Source organism: Thunnus maccoyii, chromosome 21 (assembly GCF_910596095.1).
Source record: "Thunnus maccoyii chromosome 21, fThuMac1.1, whole genome shotgun sequence".
NCBI classification, from domain to species: Eukaryota; Metazoa; Chordata; class Actinopteri; order Scombriformes; family Scombridae; genus Thunnus; species Thunnus maccoyii.
In genome coordinates this window covers 18581972-18602944 of record NC_056553.1, presented here as the reverse complement: position 1 = coordinate 18602944, position 20973 = coordinate 18581972, and the positions used below count along the sequence as shown (strand labels likewise).

The 20973-nt window shown below is 38.5% G+C and overlaps 1 protein-coding gene across 2 annotated transcripts in view; it reads right to left on the bottom strand.

The window, feature by feature from the left end:
• LOC121888476 (matrix metalloproteinase-16-like) overlaps positions 1–20757 on the bottom strand; it is a 139070-nt gene extending 118313 nt beyond the window's left edge. Inside the window, exons 1-3 of one of the 2 annotated variants that reach the window (XM_042399997.1) lie at positions 18312–20757; positions 17600–17751; positions 228–297 (exon numbers count right to left, since the gene is read on the bottom strand). The gene's annotated coding sequence lies outside the window, so the exon portion shown is untranslated. Of the gene's footprint in view, positions 1–227; positions 298–3184; positions 3354–17599; positions 17752–18311 lie in introns of those variants that run through there. The other variant, XM_042399998.1, reaches the window with a different exon arrangement.
• Between the last annotated feature and the right edge of the window lie 216 nt (positions 20758–20973).

The window sequence follows — 20973 nt, the reverse complement described above, 5'->3', positions numbered from 1 at the left end:
GTGACTGGCTTTAATTAAGAACTCTTGCAGAATTTAACTAAACAAGTTCCATTTTTTTGTTTCCCAGTTTTCATTTCAGGGTATAAAATCCAATGAAAAGAAGGTTACATGGACAGTTTAAAATTATGGACAAAAGTTTCAAAATGGATCTATTCACCAACTAGACCTACTGTATATGCAACGAGTTTCACTGCTTTTTAATAATTCATCTCAGTGATAAACAGTACCTCATCATGTTGTCTGTGGAAATGCACTGCAGCTTCATGAAGGCATCAGATTAGAGGTGGATGACACTGACTGACTGAGAAGATGAAAAACAAAAAGATTAAAAATGTAAAAGGCAAGCACAGCAAAACAATCTGAGTATGAATTTGTACTGTAAACATATTTTGTACAGTATGTTTATGCTAGCATAGAATATTTTCAGCTATGTGTCTACTCAGTGCAGCAGCACAGCCTGGGAAGACTAACTATCCAGGGAGCTCATTATGTAAATAGCTTACAGTAAGTTGGTGACCTTAAAAGAATCTCCTGCATTTTACAGTTCTTTGCCCTCTTGGTATAATTCACCTCGTGATACTAAACATCCTCACTCTATATTGCTGAAAACAGTGATAAAAAAATGCAAGCCATGCACCATAATCCCCACTGCTTCAATAACAAATGGTGATGAAACAAATAGCTTTTCAAATCCCTCTGAATCCTCCCTTCTTCACTCCCCGAGCACTGTCTTGTCCCTAAATATCCCCTGACCCATTTCAGGCTTTCGTTGGAGACAGTTTACACTGTCTTGCATAAAAGGCAGTCTGGGGTAGTCGCAGTAATAGTGTCAACAGTCTGATGGGCTGTGTTTATAGGAAATGTGATCAAAACAGTCAAAACAAGGAAAGAAGCTGATCTACTGAGAATATGCAGAGGGTTCTGTCACACAAATGAGCAGAATAGAAGCCATTTGTGCAGGTTTATTAAAGATGTTATGTTTGGTGTATAGTCTCTTATACAAATACTGTACACAACTATGGTATAAGAGTGTGCAACTAGGTTATTTTGCATGCCTTATGGGATTTTTAGCCAATTTAAGACTGAAAATCATTGTAATTTTCTAGCAGAAAGCAGATGATCAACTTTATTTATATAGCAAGTTTCCTACACGTTTAACTCACATTAAAGTGTTGACATAAAAGATATCTGTCTGGATAAATTAAACTTAAAGAGTAACAACCGGGCTGAAAAGCAGTATTTCGTTGCCCTCTTTGGTTAAGAGTATGTTTCACTATTATGCTTTGTTGCAACTGTAACCACGCCCAACCGTGACATCACAGAGTACTAACAACACCCTGGAGTACACTTGTGCATCAGTGCAACGAGGTGAGAAGTTAAACCGCAGAAGCTTAGCAAAAACAAGATTTTGGTAGGTGTTGTAAAGTTACTCTTAAAATTTACATTGAAATTGATTCAATAATACATCAAACTGAACTGAAGTGACTAGCCTTTTTTGCTCATACTTTATACAGTACTGATAAAAGAGTTTGCTAGATTAAACATGTTTATTATAACTTACGACAGATTTGAGACTGGGAGTCATTCGCTAGGAACAAACGGATGATTCACCAGCAGTCACCCATAAGAGTCATGCAATATGGAGCGTCTACTGTGCCAGTCTTTATTTAGGAACAACTTTATTTATATAGCACTATATAACACCTAGTGAAGCTATTATTTATTTAATATAGTGATACTTTCAAAACATATTGGAATGTGATCAGTGAAAATTGAACTTATTTATGCATTTTATAATTTAATAATACAAACAACTTAAAGCTGAATCATACCATTTGTTTAGCAGGTCATACAGTGTAGAGTTTTCCATTAAAATACAACTGTATTTTACAGTAACACACCTTACTTTGGACTTTAGTAACTCAGGCTGTAAGAGTTTGAGGACAGTCTTGTTTTTCTGTGGTCGCATCTCCATTTAACTTAAGACTGTGATAAATTCTGATTAAATAGGACCCGATTAAGACACCAACGCTGCCAGAAATGATTCCATATGCACACATATATCCGTCAGCATGTAGAAGCTATTTTTTCTTGTAGCTCAAAATAAGGTAATTAAAAGTGTCAATAGCCACTATTTGGCTCATTTGGGATGAATTCATTAGTAAACGCTCAAACAGATCTCAAATATGTTGCCAACTAAATGTTGGCAGATGAAAATGATGACAATCAAAAGCCAATGGTTTCATCACTCCCTTCTAAAGCTCCTCCAAAACTCCAGTCTGTCTCAGGTTGACCTTTGACTGTTTTCGTGAAAAACTCCAGTTTTATTCTGTAAAGCAGTGACCTTCCTGTGGAGTGTCATGGGAAGTTGCAGCAGAGAAGATATGGAAAAGAGGTAAAAAAAAAATGTGAATAAAGATGTCATTTTATCTGATATCTGGTTTTCATAGCAACATAAAATGATGACATGAGTGCATCTTTAATAAAACCATTTGCAATCATTGAAATTTAAATAGATTCAGTGTGCTGATTTGCACAGTCCAACCAGATGCTGCCAGAAAGATTTTTTTTCTTGCCTCGTGGATCCAGACAGAGTGGCCTTTTACTGGGCTGCAGTAAAGAACGCCAGCCTCCTCCAGCTATTCATTATCTTAAGTGTGTCTGCAGCAGACAATGAGCAGGGAGCGTTGAGATGCATGATGGGAAAGACTGCTGAAACAAGCTTTTCAAAAAGGGAAGATCTCACAGGACAGTCCTAATTAATGAATGGATGTGATGTGTCTGATTAAGATGGCTGACATGCCCGTACTGTTACTGTACCTTGTTACTGTAACAATGTTTGCTTTGCCATTACTTTGTCCTCATTTTAAAGTCTGATTATTGCTTCACAAATTTCTCCCCAGGAGGAGAAAGTTACACAACTCATTATCACTTCTCTGTTAATTCATAAGTCTTGGTGGTTGTAGCCTCTTGCCTTTAAATTCAGAATAATTCAGCCTAGGAAACCAAAGAGATCTGATTTATAGTGTTCTTACTGTTTAATATCAAACTATAAGAAAACCTCCACTACAAAAAGAGTATTTTTCCCTCCTTAGCTTAGTTTAAAAAAGTGACTAATCCTATTCAATGAGAATCAGTGATAATCCTTTACAACAGCAGTAAGAAGTGTAGAATAATAACTTACTTGGATAAGTAATGCTTGACCCAAGCACCTTACGACACTTCAGACTTGGTCCAAGGATTTCTGCTGTTTTGTGTGCTGTCTGAGAACGAATGAATGCTACAGGTTTGAAGATGTGATGCAAAATCCAGCCCAGCCTACGATGCACCATCAACAGTCTTCTACCTTAAACGCAGGATGAAACGGATAATAACTAATACTTGTAAGTTAAGACAAATAAAACTCTGACACATTTATTATGGTTTGTGTTGATTTGTGTTTTTGTGCTGCGGTGGTGGATCAGCTCTACCTTACCCTACCTTGATGTGCACCTTGACGCATTTCAAACCATTAGTGTCTTAGCTGTAATGAGCCAGGAAGACGAGCAGGAAGGGGCTGATTAAACTAATCTCATAACTGACTCACTTCCTTCATCTTCTGCTGATTAAACACTGTAAATGCTAAATGGTTGCTGCTGCTTAATTGAGACAGGATAAGAAACTGTGGTCTGTTTGGGTGTGTGTGTGTGTATGTGTGTGTGTTCATGTGAGGCTGAGGTGGAGGATGCATTTCAGGCATATTGGAGTCGTGTTTTTGGCCACCTGGTGAATGTATATTCACCAATATTAACCAAATTGTACTTGTTTGATCTCAACCAATTCTTGAATAAAATATCTGAGAATTAAGCTACTTTGGTCACCAGTTAGTTGCAGGCTTTGTCTGTCCAAACTACCTTCTTGTTGCCCTGTTAATGGTGAGGGTCTTAGTGCTGTATAGCAAAATTTCCCCTCCATCCAACAATTTTTTTTCTGGTGTGTAATAAGCATTACAGTCTTTTACATTTTTGACACAATATGCCTTTGTGGTGTTAAAATATTTGTATTTTTAGATTGTTTTTATGTGTGTGACTGAACTGATTGTGTGTATTTGTGTTAGAAACTCCCCTTGAGGGCAAGGGTACTTTGAGTTGAAATGAACTGAACTAAAGCTCCTGACATTTCTGCTCCTCTTCCCTTCATTTACCTAAAAATCTTACAATCAGTCCTCATCCCATTATAATGGTACAAGCCAAAATTCTGTAATACGTTACAGAATCCAAACTCCTCCATGTTTGCAGATAACAGATACATATGTTATCAATACTGACAGAGAGAAAAAATAGAGAAGTGTGAAAACAAGTAGTTGGCACTGAGAGAACAAGACTTCATGCAGTCACCGGGGCTAACATTAAGCCAGCTGTTGCTGTTGCTGGCTGCTTGTTCAACATCTCCTTTTCTTTTCCTACACGTTAAACACAGAGGATGTCACATGTGGCTTTGAAGTTGTTTGACATAGCTGATCAACAAAACTAAAGTAACGAGTAAAGTGACAAATTGCTGTTTAATTTCTAAAAGTATCCACTGTTAAAATTCATGTATACAGAAAGACACACAAAGGTGATATGAGGTGGGTTTCATTCACTGTTCATTGGTGTAAGTGTTTGTGGGAGTTTAAAGCTAACACCTTTTGCAGAAGCAGTGCACCTTACCAACCAGAGGCATTTTTGATTTACATGCATCAGAAACTCGTTAATTTAGTATGAACAACTACAGTAAAAAATGTTACCCTGGCATAGATACATTTTCATGGAAAGCTTCTGAACTTTTTTAAAGAGGTGTGTAATCTGAAACAAATCTGGAAAAATCAAGCAGTCTAGACTGCTGGATGCTGAGTTGATACTCCTCTTTATACTCACTGATAGTGCACAAGCATATTTTATATGGAGGCATTTGGTAAATACTCATAAATCATTCTAATGATAGAGCATGACCTGAAACAGCTTATTTAAATTGGTTTGAAAACAGTAATGTTTGTCGGCGGTGGGCAGATGTGGAATTAATTTAGTTGCATGTTAATTATCATGGTTGATGGTGGAAAAAATGATTTGAGCAGACATCTTGGACCAGAAGAGCAATAAAAGCAACTATTGTTGAGTTTATATCAATCAGTGCAAAATTACCTTCCAATCAACCCAAACAAAGAGACCATTTGGAAACATAATAGAAAGATGCAGATAAAAGGTTGCTTTTTGGGTCGAAATGAAATTACTATTTTCTCTGGAATGTCGGCTTTTCAATTTCCATAATGGTTCAAAAGGTTAGGGAAATGAAATTACAATCGAAATTAGAAAAAGCAACGTCTGCTTCATGTCGTATCTCTTTTTTGTTCTACACTTTTAAGAGTTCAGTACAGACAAAAGAGGTCCTCATCTTTCTCTCTCCATAATAATGGAAATCCAATACATTTTATTACTTCTAGAAATTCTGATTAATGCCGGGTTTATAAAATGAGGCCATCAGTCAATACTATCTACAGTCGGAGCTGGATGCAGCTGTGAAGCACAGTGAGGACTCTGAGATGACAGAATGTAATATCTAATTTCTGTTAGTGCGAGTCAGAAAAGTAGGGCTGGCGCTGCAGACATGCCAGACTTCTGTGCTGAGAATGGCCTGACGCTGCATCTCAGGCCGCCTCTTTCTGCTTCACTTCACTCACTTTGCAGATGAGGTTGGCAGTGGTGGCCCGCTCTGTATTTCAGACTAATTTATGACCTCTGCAGAGGAGGGTGCATTAGGAAGATTAGCCACGTCAACCTCTGCCACGCTGCAACAACTGGCCATGAGAAGGCAGAGGAACACACCACCATACACCCGTTAATGTGTGTGTGCGAGCATGTGCATTCAATTAAAGCTGAAATATATTACATCTGCACAGCTTTAGCAGCACTCCAATCTGAGTAGCCGCTCTCTGAGTCCCCTTACATCTGCATGTATTCATTTTTTTTTTTATTTGCAAGATTTTCCATGCAACACTGGATGCTGGCATCCATCAATGTCTATCTTTCTGTTTTCTCTCAGTGCGTGTTACTGAAATTAGACTCAAAAAGAGACATACACTGACAAACTGTCATTCTGCTGAAAGGGACATCAGACGAGAAAATGCTCATATGAGCCATTTGGGAAGGAAATGACAAACAACATATTTTGTGGTTTGATTTGGAGACTTGTTGGTTCAATCACATTAACATTGACTGTGGAGGGAATTTGGGGATTTGGTGCCGTGGCAAATTCACCAGTCTCTCCTCAGCAGAAAAGTAACAGAAGGTAAGAGTGGATAAGGATGGATGTACAAATTGAGTGAAGACTTCGACACACATGACTGGAATGACTTCAGCGTCTGGCAAATACCTTGTCCTACTTTATCAGTTGGATAACAAGACAACCCACTTTTCAAAGTCATGTAAAATGGTTCATTAACTTGCTCAATTATCCTAATATTTATACTCTGTGAGGCTTCACTAAAACTGCATGCACATGTGGGTGGATTTTAAAGGTGTAATACCTCAGCCTGCCTGTAGGTGTGAGTATTTTACAGAACATTAACCATCAGAAAGCAGTGATGAATATTTTTTTTATTATTATTTATATTTTTTATTGTTTAACAGCAATTTGTTTTGGATGATTGCATTGGAGTTTCTGTACTGTCAGTTATCTGTACAATTGAGTTAAGTTACTTCACAGAACAAAAGAGTATTGTTGTAAAAGTGTACGAATTACAACAAGATACTACGCTAATCTGCTGAAAACCTATGCTAGCTTGTGCTGAATTCTAAGTTACATGCAAATGTTTGGAAGAGAAAAACATGGTTGAGTTAAAATAATTTTATGAGGGCTGAAAGCACTTATGAGTTGATTGTGATGTGAAGATGGTTTTGATGTTTTCATGCACATATGATTTTTGGCCACTTGGGGGCAGCAACATTAACATATCAACATATTTTAAGTTATGTTAGCAAACAGTTGCTTATTTCCACATCAGGCAGTTATGGAGCAACATTATAATTTATTTGGAGTCATGTTTCTGGACACTTGATGAATGTAAGTCCAGTATTCTCTCTCCTTTAGCTCTGTTTTTAATTTCAACCAACTCTTGATGGACATATCTGGCTCTGTAGCAGCTAAATGCTACACTATGTTCACTAGCTAGTTGCTAACTGTGTGTGTTTGCTGTTCTTGTATTGTGGGTTTTTAGAGCTTTTTCTCAAAAAACAGCCGCCTGCTGCGGACTGAAAACAGCACTATGAGAGCACTGAGAGTGAACCAAAACAGTGAAGTTACAGCTGCACAGCTAAACAACGAGCTAACATTCACTATAAAGCTCCGTAAAACTGCAGGGAGCTGCAGAGTCGGTACATTACAGTCTACAGAGGTTTTATGTAAGTTATATATCTAGCTATGCTACAGTTAAGATTTGCATAGGTTTAAAAACAAAAACTGCTCGGTTAAGGTTAGGAAACTAAACCATGTTGTCATGATAAAAGTGTCTGAAACGGGAAACAGCAGGTTCCTGAGTCAAACTCACAGCTTTGTTGACCATCCATTCACCCTACAAAGTTATATATAATGTCACATTACTAATTAACAGTAGAAATAGTACACATTTCAATCACAGCCTTAACAGCTTTTCTTAGTTATTCTCCTAGCTTTATACTGCTGCTTTACAAAAGTGTTATTTAACTTGCTGGTTGGGATGTTCTTTCCTCCTTTGTTCAGTTGAGATAATAATGACTTAAATTTTTATTTTGGCTGTATTTTACTGATAGTTCACTCAGCGGGCACATGCAGCTCAAGTATCTCTCCTCTTGTTTTCAGTTCACACAGTACTTACTTCCCTCCACTCTTTACCCCGTCCATAGAGTGGAGGGCATAGCCAACAGGACGCAGCCACAGCTTTACCTCCAGCACTGACCTCCTCCGACGACAAACCATATGCTCCTATATTAAATATGTATGGCTGTGGAAAGAACATAACGTGTGATAGTCAATAACAACCTAAAGGAGTCAGAGTGGTGAAGGTCTTTGCTCCCACATGGTTTAATGTAAAGTTGATGTCAACATCTTGACATATTTGGACTGAGAGAGTCAAAACACAGCTAAAGAACAGACATTTTCTCCCCAAAGTTATGCCAGTGATCTTCCAAGTATGACTAAAACATATTTTCTTTCATATTTGCATTTATTTATTGCTGAATAAAGCTGTTAGTCCATTGTTTATTCTATTATGACATCTATTATTTATTTCCTTGAGGGAGGATTTTCTGTTTCTTTTCTTTCTTTTTTCACATAGAGAAAAAAGTCAGTTGATTAAATCCTTTAAGGTCAAGGAGAGACCACCATTTATTTTAGTGGAGAACACATGGTGGAATAAAGCCAAAGTCAAGACATGGTTGAGATATGTAAGTTCAGGAAAGTTGCCATCCGCAAAGCAACAAATGATTTCCTCATGTTGAAACTTCCAGTGTTTACGCAGTATTGTAGATGTGAAGTGGCTGAGTGCTCAGGTTGCACCCCAACATGACAAGATTAAGAGGTGGTACTGCAAAATACTACAAGGATATGCTACAATCCCAGGTCAATATAAGGTGACATATATTTTTACTTGGAGGTCTTGGGCTGGGTTCAACTTATATACAGTCTAATTGGAACCAGGTAGGGTCCTGCTGTATTGCCGCTGGTCTCAGGGGTTTGTTGAACACCCACATGGTTCCAAGAAGACACGCTATCAGAGCTGATCACTTAATGCATCATAATCATTGCAGATGAAAAGTGTGACCTTAGAAGTGCATTATATTGAATCTTAGGACACATTGCAACACTTTTCCTGCCTTCCAAAACTCTTCTTCTTCTTCCTTTATTTAACCAGGTAAAAAGTCTTATTTCTCTTTTACAAGACCTGTTAAAATAAAACCATAATTAATGTTTGGTTGGGTTTAGTCGCAAAAATGACTTGTTAAGGGTTGAGGAAATATCGTGGTTTGAGTTAAAATAAGTAACTGGTTAAGACAACTAACGATCATTATCGATTAATCTGTCAGTTATTTTCTCAATTAATTGATTGGTTGTTGGTCTATAAAATGTCAGAAAATGGTGAAAAATGTGAAAATGTGAAATCACCATTCCCAAAGCCGAAGGTGATGTCCTCAAATGTCTTCTTTTGTCCTGAGCAACAGTTCACAACCTAATGATATTTAGTTTATTATAATAAAACACTAAAGAAACCAGAAAATATTCACATTTGAGAAGCTGGAATCAGCAACTTGGACATCTTTTCTAAAAAAACATAACTCAAAACTATTATCAGAATAGTTGATGATTCATTTTCTAATGATCCACTTATTGATTAATCAACTTATCATTGCAGCTCTAGTAAGGCAACAATTGGAGTCATGGTTAAAAGAAACCAACGTTGACTGGAAGTGAACACCGGCCTCTCGTGTTGACACCAGTTTTCTGTTGACCCATCTCGACCTCCTCCTTCTGCAAAACTTTGTAGCTCTATAACAACATCACGCTATTCCCTCCTTTGCTCCCGACATAAATCCTACAGCTGATAGAGGGCTTTGTCACTTGAATGCAAACACATGGTGTATTTGGCTACTAGCTGAAACAAGTGTTACTCTTTGTTTGGTCAATAAAGGGTTAGAGAGGGTTGAAACTCCCTTCTTTTATATTCTCTCAGTGACTGCATTGCCTGTGATGTCATGCTGCTTTGATGCACCTTTGAATTCTCAGGTTGCAATAATTTTTCAGATCGAGTATCAGGTTATTTACTCCAGGGCCAGACAGGCACACCAGAGACATTATCATCCAATAGAAACTCACTCGATGATATCACTACCAGTACACCTCTCTGAGTATCATATGAATCCATACAGGCCCGACTCATAGTAACATGATATCACACAGTCAGGAAAGCAGCTACAGTCACATATATGTATTGCATTGGATGACTATAAACTTTAAATGTCAAGTGAGTCATGTCCTCTACAAGCACTCTTGTTGTTGCCATGTTATTTTTTTCTTTTTGGCAGAATATTGGACCACCAACAGATGACTAGCAAGATATTATTACTGTAATAAATTATTAGGTGTACTGTGGGTCATCAAACTATCATTAGGTGTCTTGAATTCTGAACGATAGCGGGATTTAAATGTAATTTTTATTCGAATTTTATATACATTGGTGGTGATATCTGCTTCCTCTGAGCTCTATGTGCTAATGTTAAAAGCTGTGACATTAAATGTTGCTCAAAAAAGAACAGCAAGCAGCACGGTACCTGGTGAAAACAAATGAAAAAAAAGGACAAAGAGGGAAAAAAATGGGAGAGGCAAAGAAATGAAGAGACTATTTGAGAAAACTAGAGCCCCACCAGCCTCGATTAAAAAAAAAAAGGTTGTGACACCCATAAAAACATGTTATTACTCAAAAACTTATGAAACTCTTGACATTTATTAGATATAACAACATACAGCATAACATAACAAATGTCCAGAAAATTATGATAATATTTTTTTTAATTAAATGGGAGGTTTAAACCTTATGTACTCTCCATCTTCATCAGGGTACTCCTGAATACGGAGTATGCTTGTAATGACAAAATAATTAAAGAACTGTCATGTGATAATTTTTTATGTCTTATTTTTCCTCTCCATTTTAGTCATGTCTTACAGAACGAGACCCAGAAGATGACAGTTTGATTCATCAACCTGCAGTCTGCCTCAAATCATTTCAGTTGTATGGATGAATCAGTACATGGACAACAGTTTGTTTGTTTTTTTTCCCAGTGAATTTCCACAACCTCACAGCTAGATTTTCAGAATGACTAATCGCCTGCCCACCTACCCTACGTGTAGGTTGAGAAAGCCACTTGAGAGACAGCTCCAGAATGAGCTGGTCTTTATTGTTGTCAACTAGTCCTATATGAGTGGATGTGGCTCAGGAATATGAAGGATCAAACTGGTTAGAGTCAGACAGTACTTGTTATGTCCTTTGAGTGTCTGTAAAAGCACTGTTCAAACAACAGGTAGATACAGTTATTGGTCTGTATTTATAGGCTATTGTATGTGTTGAAATATATTTACTTGTGAATCTTTTACACCACCTTACAAGCTTTGCACTTTAGCAAACGTGGTGTTTATTGATTATGAGGAGGCATCTGGGTACTTACAGGCTGTTAGTCAACAGAGGTGTAACAAACACTGATGATGGTTTAGTGCACATTGATCCTCAACTTACTGTAACATAGTGAACCCTCTCATAGTTTATTTTTTACACAGATTCATGTATACATTAATCAACACCACTAATATGATTGCATAAACAGTTTGACTTGAGTCCCAAACCTCACCAGTTTTTGAAAGACAGGCATACAACTTGATCACACAAATGTAATCTCTACACATTCCAAATCAATAAAATATATTGTCTAACTTACACAGCTCTTTCCTTCATCTGCAGTGGCCCATGGTCTGCCTGGTATATGTTCAGAGCATTCTGCATGGAGTAGGGGTTCAGGCAGACAGGCTCAATACCTGAATGCACCGTGGCTCATCAGGAAGCTCTCCACATCTATTCTGAACCTGTTGGATTATCTGTCAGAAGGTGTTTTAGTGCTGGAGATCTAGAGGACATTCTGATCCTCTGTGTGCATCGCCCTGCATTCTCCACTGGTGCAGCTGTACAATACAGTTTAATTCACAGTACGACTTAAGATGTTGTCCACCATTTGAGTTGTCAATTCTATATTATGAACAATCATGTAGTTATCTGAACAGTTTAGAGCATATTCTGTTGCTCAGCTTGTGTGTTGCAGTGATGACATTCAGCATTCCACACATAAAGCAGTGAGAAGACCTGCAGGTATGTATATTTGAATGAAACTAACAATAAATTTTTACTTTAATCTACATAATATTGATAATTCTTGCACCTATATATTTGGTAATATGCAACAAAACTAAAAACATGATGGCTGATAGTTTGATCTGTGACTATACAGACCAAACTATCTGGTAAAGTGACAAAATATGTTTTATGTTATTTATTGATAGCTCAGATTTATTTGGGGAACGTTAAGTAATGCCAGTCAGTAATTCATAGTGCTAACTTAAATTGGAGAAAAAAAGTGACCATTCTGTTGCAGACTGAGAAGAATGAAGTATTTCGGGTAAGTCAGTGTCGTCTGGCTCAGAATTGGATTCTGGCTCTGGTGGCTTAAATGTACGGCTGTGTAAATGGAATAAAGCTGCTAGATTGAGGTCTTAGTGGTGGTATTTGATTGATAGTTGACACTTGAGAGAAGCTGTGACTTTCCCGCGGTTGGGCAGGTTGAGCGCCTTAAGCGGACACACCCCCAGCTTTTCAGAGCAGAGAAAACTGCTTGATTTTCACGATTTTAAAACTTAATTTTATATACTTGGCAATTTTTTTTAATCATTCAAATTTGGCTTAGTGGTTAATAACACACTTTTCCGTGGTGTGACAAACTCAGAACACATATTTATTATTTCTTAAACACAGATTTTAAAGGTTGTAATTACAACCAACAACAGTCAGATCAAGTAGGGTATCAACTGTCTGCTTTTTATATTAAATTCACCTAATCACAGTTTAGTAGTCTGTCTGTCTGCAAAAAGAAATTATGACTTTGCGAGTAAAAGGAGAACAGTGTTTGTGTCTATGAGAGCTGAGGAGAGGCTTCAAGCAATAAGCAGTGTTTGAATCTATGAGCTAGGCTATATATGTTTATGAATCAATCAATAATTATCACTATATTGACAGAATTCATCACTATGTGCTATGTTGACAGAATAAATCAATACATTCAATATTTAAATAATACTGCTACGTTGATATCCTGTTATTGTTTAATCAATATGTATTGTTATATTGGCAGTCAGTCACTTTACATGCTATATTGACAGATATATATCGCTACATTTAAAGAATTCATAGGATATGATAACGTTAATGCAGAATTATTTGATATATATAATTGACAAAATCACGTTAAACAGCAGCATGTATTTTTGCCATGACAGCTGATATATCTGTGGTCTTTTTTCCTGACAGCAGAGGTATCGTCTTGTAAGTTTTGTTTTATTTTGGTGGCATTTCCTGTCCTTACAGTGGAGCTGCCCTGAGAGACGAGCCTGCACCAGAAACGTCCCCACAGAGGAGCCCTGCAGGCAGATTGTCTTCACAGTTCCTGACCAGGTCATGTGACACTGGGGGAACAGCAGTTCTGTGTGAGATGTTTAAAAGCTGTTACTGACAATATCAGCAAAAAGGACCACACTGTTGAACACAAGCAGTCTGTGAAACCAGCTGCCTGCAGTCAAGAAGAAAGAGAGAAACCCCAACCGGTGGAGGAAGGAAAAAAAAGAAAAACCCCAGCCTGTGAATCCTTGGAAGAAAAACCTCCAAGAGGGGAGTAGCCTGGTGTACTGCCAGGTACTTGACAAGGCTGATTATCCTACTCTGCCAAGAAGATATTTTAAACAAGGCCAGATAAGACAGGAGATAGGCAAGGTTGTTCATTCAAAAGGGCCCCGATGCTGGCCGCTGCCAAGCATCCTTCACAGAACACCTGAGGGGCCAGAGCCAGCAACAACAGCTCCAAAGCCACAGTCTTCCACATCACCTGTGAAGCCACAGCCTGCCATAGCACCTCAGGAGGCAGAGCCTGCACCTGAATCAATAGCAGAACCTGTGACAGCAGAGCAACAGCCTGCCAGTCCAGTCCAAAGACCCACTGTGGAGGCCTACTGTGAGCAGACCAACCAGGCTCTGATCCTGATCTCTGAACTTGGGCTTCAGCGGATCACAGGAGAAAAGAAGGAGCAGATCTCCAAACTGTTCAGGGTGAAAGAAGCCCTGCTCAAACAAACATGTAGAGCAATGGAAACAATTGCTGGAGACACAAACAAACAGCACGGATTTCTTAAGGTTTAGCTTTCCAAACAGAGACAGACCAAAAGGGAAGCTTCACATAAAATCGGACAATTACAGAAGGCGCTGGAGTCTGAGAAGGAACAAGAAAGAGACAGAGATGATCTTGGCCCAGCAGATGGAGGTAACGTTTAGAATTGAGGCTACCCTGACTGAGGCAAACAAGGACCTGCAGCGCAAAGGACACAAGTGGCAGGAGGACAGGTCCCGTCTCCTGGCCAAGCAGTGGGATGAAACCTCCAGTTTAATGGCAGCACTGAACCAGGTTAAGGAGGACCTCGAGAATGAGAGGAACCAGTGGAAGGAGGAAAAGTCTCTTCTCTTGGAGTCTCTCAATAACAACAACAAGACCCTCGAGGAGATGGAGGGAGTCAGGGGCGGCTTGACAGACAGATTGTCTGATCTGGAGAAGCAGATGGATGAGATCAAAGCCCAAGAGCCCAAGAAGCCCAAGAAGAAGTCTCTAAGGAAAAGATTCCTTCAGTTATTCAAATGAACTGGAGCTCTCCACCCATCACTTCTCTCCCACCACCACACCACTCAACCCCATCATGCACTGAAGTCCTCCTCCATACAGCTCATCCATACTACACCTACAACACCAGACCTCCACCACTAACCCTACCCCATAACCCTAATCCCCCATACCCTTAACCCTCACCCCTAACCTCCCCTTTATTAAAGGCTACATATATGAAATTTTATATGTATATGTATGTATTTCTTAATTCCTATTGTCTGTATGTGTGTGTATATCCCCACACATACACATACATACACAAACACAAACACCCCTTACACTGACCCTTTTACATTCTTCTCTCATTAAATGCATCAAAAGTATAAATGTTTTTTGTACATTTTTCAATACAGTCCAACATTACACAGTGTGGAAAATTACTTTAAAAACATTAAACACATCGTGGCACTCACTGTCATAAATATAAATGTTGTTTATGAAGTATTTTTATATTTCTTGAGAACCAAACAACTTCACACATCAACACTGCACTTCCTTGATTCCCTAGCAATCCACCTACCAGGTATGAAGTAGATCAGATGAACAGTTCTTGAGATATGTGAAGGACAAACATATACAAACAGACAGACAGAGATTCCTTGCTTTATATATACAGACTGATTGACAAAGAGAAAGCAAGACAAAAGACAAAACAAGCAAGAGAAAGAACAAAAGAATGATGATGTGGGGGAAACATGCAATAGTTGAGTCTCATTTGTGGAATTTCGTGTCCCTGAAAGACTTAAACTGAATTTATTCTCAGAAAAACACCATGACGTCAGTACGAGTTGCACAGGGACAGGTGTGAAATCAGTGGCAAGTAAAGAATAGCAGAACACATGAAAAAAGAAACTGTAGGAGGAGAGCGTCTATGTTCCTGGAAAAGCTGTGACAAACACCGCCAGAATGGTGTAAGGACTGAAATGCACCAAGAAAGAGAGAAACACAATTCTAGGAATCTGGCAGATATATTCAAAGAAGACAGAAATATTTCGAACAATAAATATGAATAATTCAGTCTTCACTCAAAGAATTTCAACAACTTAATTTTTCTCCTCTAGAGACAGGCAGGAATTAGAAACCTCCCACTCTCTGGATACTAAAAAACACACCCACTTCTTGTGTAAGCCACACGTCTGTTGGTGAGTCAGTGAGAGATGGAATGAAGCGTAGAGGTGAAGGTCATCTCTCTGTAACATATTAAAGCAGAGCTACAACGAGATGACCTTTCAGTACATCAACCTCGCCCAAATACCAAAACACTTATGTTAACCATGGTGACACCAGGACCTCGCTGCCTTTCATTTACCTTAATAAAATGCATTAAAGCCGGTGCACACTGACCTCACACATCAACGCACACAGTACACACAGTGCATACACAAACTCACATGTAGACAGTGTGTGCATACAAATATACCCAACTAAATACGCCCCTTTGACAGTGTTTAAAGCCTTGTGGATGGTTTGCATGTTTCAGTGCATTAACTGTATTATTGTGAGCATGTTTTATAGATCAATTTCCTTCCTTCCAGGCAGCCACTTTTCATTTTGATTAATTTATTTTTTGTACTTAATGTCAAAACAGTAGTACTGCAGTTGCAAGTGGGTTTGTAGGGGGGGGTTAAGGGGGCTGTTCCTCTCAACATCTATATTTTATTTTGTCATGCTGTCCCTGTTCTTTCTTATCTTTAGATATTTATTTAGTTTTTATCAATACTCAAAATTGGGGCACCAGATTTGAAAACACTCCTATGTGTCATTCTGGAGTGCATGGTCATATTTGGTTGTTTAATTTGGAGGACTTGTTAGTCTTTGTACAGTCAGCCACGGGTGATATCATAGGTGAAGATGAAATATAAGGTTAGAGACGTAATATCAAGAAAAACATTTGTTTGCTGATTGTGTGATTACTTTTTCATGCGTAAAATGTCAATCAAAGGTGCTATTATAAACTTGATTAATCTCTTTTGAGTGATCAATTTGATCTTTCTTTTAATTTACATAGGAGACTAATCATTAACTGATCATTAATTACATTTCTGACATTCAGTAATGATGATTGAGATATCACAGTATATATGTGGCCACCGCTACACATATTGGTACTGATAGTTGTCGGAGAAGCTTGCTGATACAACACAAAAATTGCATCCACTTCTTTGCTGTTTGTTTTATTAACAGGTCTAAAGAGTGGTGGAGCAGGAAACATATTATATGATGATATAACAGCTGGTGAAGGTTGTGTCTACATCTATTTATGGCTAATTGTTGGAGTGAAAATAAGGCTGGTGTTCATGTGCTTAGTTCCACGATGGTTAAGATTTAGCTATGAAGCAGAGCCACGTGTACGCATGGCTTTATAAATCTGACGAAAAGAATGTGTATGCATATTTCTGGCTTTGTGTGTACACACAGTTTTAGTCATGAAGTCACACAGAGTTTTATGCATCTGGCCCAATTACAACCTATGTGTAAAGTCTCATGTTTTACCTGTAGGACGTAAGCTTTTCAATGCCTTCGTTCATCATTTATGGTGTGAAAACATTGGATTTCCGCACAGTCAAAGAGATAAAAAGTGTGTGTCCTGGTCATAGGTCAGTATAATAAATCCTAGTGCACCACAGAGTGTCTCTGCTGCCTGGTTGCTGACAGCACTGTCAGTGGAAGAATCACATAGCAGAGGACTTTATACCAGAGTATGGTTTAAAAGTAGTTTAGCCTTTAGCACAGGAGCATTGGCGCAGTGAATGTAAAAGAGTCGCACTGCTCTGCGTCATTCGGTCCTCAGTTTCTATCAGCCTTCTTTATTTCCATTACAGTTACTTTGCTATTTGCTCAAAGGTTTGGGTTGTAAAAGTTCTCAGCCTGCCATGCTGTTGTCTTGCGTATAATGATGCAGCGAAACAAAAAAGGTGCAGTGACTTGACTGACAAAATGGGATTCAATTTGATTTCCTGACTGATTATTTGAATATAGAAAATAGCTAAAAGGACATTTGTGTGCAGTATAAAACTATGTGAGCTCACAGCTGAGAAAACCAACCTTCCTCCCCTATAAAAGCTAATTTTCCCATGAAAAATCTTCACCTGAACCCAAGTGAAGCTTCTGTTGTCTCAGTTGACAAGAGGTGATATTCGGAGCAATCAGTGGTGATTTACTGCTGACTCACCCCGACAGGAGCTCAGATAGAGGCCCATGAGTCATCGGCAGAGAAAGGTCATCTCAACTGGACATTTAGCTATAACATGGCATTCAAGAGTGAAGAGGAGAGAAGGGAAGAGTTAATTCTGCACTGCAGGATATACAATTAAAAAACTCATCTGGCCCTCTATAAAGATGGCTTACAGCTCCAACATGATCATTCACTCTGATGATGAAATGACAGCATGGCTTGAAAAGAGATATAAAGCTACATGCTGTGAATGATAGATGATAAGCAGAATTCTGAATGGTTATGAATAGATTAGCTGGCAATAATCCATGCTTATCTGCAGAGGATAATGTGGGTTGGAGTATGCATAAACAACTCCAGGGCCAAATGAAAAACAACAATATTTTAATAATGAATAGAGGAGACTAATGGTGTGTTCACACCAAACGTGAACGCGAATTTTTTTCCACGTGATTACATACAAAGTCAATGCAGCCAGGAGACGCAAATTACACAATGCGAATATGCAATATTTGCATCATCAGAATGAGTTGGAAATATTCGACTTGAGCAAAAAAATTACGTGTACCGCAGGGATTCGCAGAGTGTTGTGTGTGGAGGACCGGGGGGACGGCGCTGCTGCTTACCAACAGACAGCTGCTGAGCGCCGGGGAGCTCAGGAGGAGAGAGACGGGAGCAGAGCTGGAGCTTCTGGAGGAATAACATTCGGAGTCAGACCAGCTTCTGCTCTGATAGAGAGCTGTTTACCAGTGAAAGGAGAGCTCAGAGTTTATTTTTTAAACTTTTGGGATTAAAAAGTGGATTTATCTTCACTCTCACTTCTCAACCTGTCTGCAGCAGCGAGCCGCAGAGGTGCCGACCTCCACTGTCGGGTGTTATAACATAATTAGTTTCTCTTCGTCCATGTTGACTGCTGACTGGAGGGGAAATGTACTTGAATGTACTTCATGGACAAACAGAGAGGAAAGGGGAAAAAGGCGAGGCAAAAATTCACTTTGTGTTTAGTGTGATCACGCCATAACAGGCAGAGTCAGTCACCTTTCTGTATAGAAACAGAACTGAAACTTTAGAAACACTTGCTTTTATGATATACCCCCGAGCAATTAGGTAGCATTTCTCATTTGTTTTATGGTGGTGTTTGTTTTCTGGATATGTTTATTTTATGATGCTGTTTACTTCAGTTAAGTGGACATCCAACAGCTCCCAACAAACACCACTTCACTCCTTATGGGAAAACCCTTTTCTTTCTCTCTTTCTTCCTTTTTTTTTTTTAAATAAATCCCCCAGAGCACTCAAAGCTGCTTTGCTTCCCCAGGGTCTGTCTGTTATGTTTATCTGCAGCGGCACATCTCTTTGGTTTTTATAGTCTTTGTTTCTCCTCAGGATCTGTTTATGCCTGACTGGGCCCTCACACTTTTAAAATGATGAAGGGGAGTGCAAAGTGTTTGGGAAGGCGATCTTTTATTTGTATGATGTGTTTATGGTTATTGTTTCCATTTGTTATCAGCTCGCAGCAGCCAGACAGAGAAATGTGAGGAGAATGTGATAAAAAAAGTGTGACAAGTTAAGGCGAGTCCAGCTATTTGTTTGCCCCAAGCAGTAACATGATCCAATGACTGACATCAGGTGTATGGTGTCTCAAAGTGGTCAGGGTTACATAAATAAATAAGAGCTGAAGTGACTAAGTGGAACTGGAACATTTACTATAATGTAAACACCTAAAGATCTAGTCTTGGAACATAGCCTTACTTGACAGTCATGTGGTTCACTTTAACTAAAAAACAAAACAAAAAAAACAATCAACGACAATCTAATATCAAATCTAACTGTTTATTCAATATTTCTGTTTTAGCAATCTTTAGTGAACTAAAAGGTTAAAGGATAAAAAGCTGGAAAGATGACGTTACAATGCAACATGCCGTTGTTGCCACACTGGTAAATTTTCATGGGAGCTGTAGTTTTTTGTTAGCTCACATGTTGTCTAACTTTTTCAAAATCATGGAGGTTTGAATATCAAACAGTGTTGTGGTGGATGCCAGTTTGTCCCAGAATATGGGTAGTTAATGCAAAGAACACATTTCATTTTTGTCAGAAAGACCAATGACAGAAGTGCATTGAGTTACATAAGCTAGCGGAACTAGCTAACCTGGAGATTAAGAGTCTAACCTCGATGTGATATCATGGCCTTTTGCTCTCTATAGGCTTTATTATAAGCAATTATATCACAATGTCACTTTTTAATTCTGAATATCACTTTTCATGACAGTGGTGTCACATAACCCCTGCCTCTCTTAGCCATGCCAGCTCGACAATTGCTATCACATTTGGCCAATTAGCTACTGTTGTGTTAACAGCAACAGTAATCAGTTAATTCAGAGTAACCTCAGTGCTGTGATTCTAAAAGTGTTCCTCAAAGAAAGACACAACTCTGTGAAGGTCAAAAATACAGATAATCTTTATCTGTGGTCACTCTAGCTATCAGGAGCTAGTTAAAACTGCTAACATTGGCTTACTGTTCAGCCTAGCTTGTTAGCTAGCTAGCTAGGAAGAATGTGCTCTTGTTAATCTACAGTAAATAGGAGAAGATAGTTACTATGTCTGTGCACTGTGTTTATTTACAGCAGCAGTCTTTAGGTCATTGATTCAGAATTACTTTGACAATAAGGTCCTTATTGTAGCTTGAGCTAACAAGAGCTAACTGGCTAAATTTGATAGCAGTTAGCAGAAAACAATCCTGCCTTAAAACAGTTTAGAGGGCTGTGTTGGCGAGGGCATGTTGTTTAAGAGTCGAAATACAGTGTTCACATAATAAAGCAGTCCCTCCAGGAACTTGCGATTTTGCGATAACTAACACAAATTCAAGAAATCTCTGCAATATTTGAGAGAGGTGGCAATTTTGCTAAATTACTGCAACTTTTCAGCATGAAATGGCCAAATCAACAGACTGTTTGTGATTTGGACCAATTGTTCCATTTCATGTCGTGGTAAATTAGGCCATCGCAGTGTGCATTCAGGTGGAAGATGGACAAATCTCACCTACCAAGTTTGACAGTGGAGGGGCTTTGGACATGAAACTATATTTTTATGTTAATGAATTTATTTTAATGGCACTGTTGACTGATTTTATTTGGTGACGTTGAGGTAAAAGTTTATTTAATAAAAACTCATGAATGGGACTCATACAGTACAGTACAGTACAGTATTTTCTTTTTTAAATAACTTTGAGCCCATGGTTCTCGTGTTCAGAAAATAAATTTAAAAATTAGTGCTGAAATAAAGTTGTTTCTG